Source organism: Pinus tabuliformis, chromosome 6 (assembly GCF_031772625.1).
Source record: "Pinus tabuliformis cultivar Carrire ecotype Pingquan chromosome 6, CPIR1, whole genome shotgun sequence".
NCBI classification, from domain to species: Eukaryota; Viridiplantae; Streptophyta; class Pinopsida; order Pinales; family Pinaceae; genus Pinus; species Pinus tabuliformis.
In genome coordinates, this window is record NC_142292.1 from 100,127,719 (window position 1) to 100,130,857 (window position 3,139).

The 3,139-nt window shown below is 33.9% G+C and overlaps 1 pseudogene across 1 annotated transcript; it reads left to right on the forward strand.

Moving 5' to 3' along the window:
• Positions 1-1,424: 1,424 nt before the first annotated feature.
• On the forward strand, positions 1,425-2,500 carry LOC149257447 (bifunctional pinoresinol-lariciresinol reductase 1 pseudogene; annotated as a pseudogene). The gene is made up of 3 exons (XR_016247116.1): positions 1,425-1,610; positions 1,954-2,088; positions 2,225-2,500. The product of XR_016247116.1 is annotated as a bifunctional pinoresinol-lariciresinol reductase 1 pseudogene (transcript).
• Positions 2,501-3,139: the final 639 nt, after the last annotated feature.

Here is a 3,139-nt window from a genome sequence, read left to right on the forward strand (position 1 = left end):
GATAATGAAAGATACTTCTAAACTTAAATAAAAAGACATTTAAAAAAATAAATCCTTTATTAGTAGCCATCTATCCCGTTTAAGAAATTATTGCTTGCTAGACTTGTAATATTTTGCTTTTGGGTGACTTATCATGTTGTTAGGTGGTCAACGGACCTGGTTTTACTCTCTACATGTTGAAGCCACCTAACCATCTGGAATTCGAATATAACTTGCATTTTCTAACTGATAATGAAATATATCACTAAACTTAAACAAAAACACATTTAAAAAATTAGATCAATTATTAGTAACCATCTCACCCTTTGAAGAAATTATTGCTTGCTAGACTTACAATATTTTGCTTTTTGATGGCTTATCATGTTGTTAGGTGGTCAACAGAGCACCTAACCATCTAGAATTTGGATGCAACTTGCCTTTTTTAACCAATAATGAAAGATACAACTAAACTTAAACAAAAAAACATTTAAAAAATTAAATAAGTTATTAGTAGCCATCTCTCAAGTTTAAGAAATTATTTCTTGCTAGACTTATAATATTTTGCTTTTGGATGACTTATCATGTTGTTAGGTGGTCAACATACCTAGTTTCACTCTCGACAGGTTGAAGCCACCTAACCATCTGGAATTTGGATATAACCATCTGGAATTTGGAATATCTTGCCTTTTTTAACTGATAATGAAAGATATCACTAAACTTAAACAAATAAATCAATTATTAGTATCCACCTCACCCGTTTAAGAAATTATTGCTTGCTAGGCTTACAATATTTTGCTTTTGGATGGCTTATCATGTTGTTAGGTGGTCAATAGACCACCTAACCATCTGGAATTTGGATGCAACTTGTCTTTTTTAACCAATAATGAAAGATACTACTAAACTTAAACAAAAAAAAAAAAAAATTAAAAATAAAACCAGTGATTAGTAGCCATTTCTCACGTTTAAGAAATTATTGTTTGTTAGACTTACTTTCGGATGGCTTATCATATTGTTAGGTAGTCAACACACTTGGTTTTCTATAATATTTTGCTTTTGGATGGGTTATCATATTATTAGGTGGTCAACACACCTGATTTTGGTATCCGTAGGTTGAAACCACCTAACCACATTGGATATAACTTATTTTTTTTAACCAATAATAAAAAATACTACTAAACTTAGAAACAAAACATTTAAAAAATTATATCAGTAGTAGTTATGAGTAGCCATCACTCTTTTAAGAAATTATTGTACGGTAGCTTGTTGATCTGAAATGCACTCGACTTATTGGTGGTGAGTGGAGTAGCTCGGTAATCATAATTGGACGCACTCATCATCTCTGAAAACCTTTATACCTTTATAAGAATAAGTTGCCATTACCCCCGATGTCGCATCCATCAGGGTTTTGTTAGGCTGAATGTTACAAGTTATCTGAGCAACAAATAATGGAAAAACCCAGCAGGGTGTTGATCGTTGGTGGCACAGGATACATGGGCAAAAGGATGGTAATGGCCAGCTTGGCCCTGGGACGCCCCACCTTTGTTCTTGTACGAACTAATCATGTCGCTTCCAATATTCATAAGGCTCAGCTTGTAATTTCCTTCAAACAGGCCGGCGCACACCTCATTCAGGTAAAATGCTTTGCTCGTTTTTATTCAACCTCTAGCCTAGATAAGCTACAATTAATTGTTTGATAAAAATTCTGATAGTTGGAGTAATTAACAATCCAACAACAGAAAACAAACGTGTTTTTTGGTTCTGTGCATTTCTGAATCAACAATGAAACTCAGACGGAAATGCAAGAAAACCGGATCTAAAATTCTTGAACATTGAAACTCAGACGGAAATGTAAGAAATCTGACGTAAAATCTTTGAATTTAGATTGGGTTCGGGAGTTCTGATTTCAATTCGATTATTTCTATTAAACTTCAAGTTATGGTGAGATTATTTGCAATTGGTTGTTGTATGTTTCAGGGTTCAGTAGATGACCACGAAAGCATTGTAAATGCATTAAAACAAGTGGATGTGGTGGTATCCACAATAGCGGAAAGCCATATAGTTGAGCAGCTGAAATTGATACAGGCTATCAAGGAAGTAGGCACTATCAAGGTCATTTCTTTCACCCAATCCACTTGTACTTGTTTTGTTTTGGTATCAATGGCCTCTTTTTCCGGCCCATGACCGGCGGAAACGATGCGTGTAGAATTGTTTGATAACGATGGTGGATTTTATCTGAAATGTACAGCGTTTTCTTCCGTCGGAGTTCGGAATGGACGCCGATCGGATGCACCATGTTATGGAGCCCGGCAACTTATTATTTGAACAGAAAAGGCAAGTTCGGCGTGCAACTGAGGCGGCAAGGATTCCGTATACATACGTCTCTGCAAACTGTTTTGCAGGCTATTTTCTGGCGGGGCTCGCACAGTATGGCCGTTTCATACCTCCTACCGACAAAGTATTTATATATGGAGAAGGCAATCGAAAAGGTATAATATTAAATTCCATCCGTATCGTTATTTGAGTCTACCTTGGTGGGGAATCTACTAGGGTAGTATCGTTTTATTTGTACCTACCTAGGTGGGGAATCTCATGGGGAGGAAAGAGAATAACTATTTCGCTCAACCACACGTTTTATATATAAATAATTATAATCGATTAATTGTAATTTATAAAATAATTAATATTATATTTATTTCATTTTTAATTAAAAATAACATAATTTTTAAAACTATATATAGTTTTAAAGTATTTATATCCATAAATATATATATATATATATGGGGAATGAAGTGAAGCCAATTTAATGTTAAATCGGAAAATAATTTGCTATTACCAAGTTTGTGTGAAGCTTAGTTGAGTTGAGTTTGGAAGTCTTTTGAGATAATTTAATTCCCTCAAAGGTGACTCCCATCTTCAACTCCTCCCTAAAATTTGAACATGTGAACTCGTGGAAACTAAACCCCACACAAATTATTTGACCTTAAAAAAGTCATCTATTTCATTTTTTCCTCTCAATCCTATAAATATTAAGTTGTTTTTATTAAATAATTATTTAATTACTGAATTTAGGTTTTTGTGATCCATAATTATGAATGTTAAGACATTTTTTGATATTACCCGTTTGGAACCATCCACTGTGGTTCATCATTAGGAAATCATG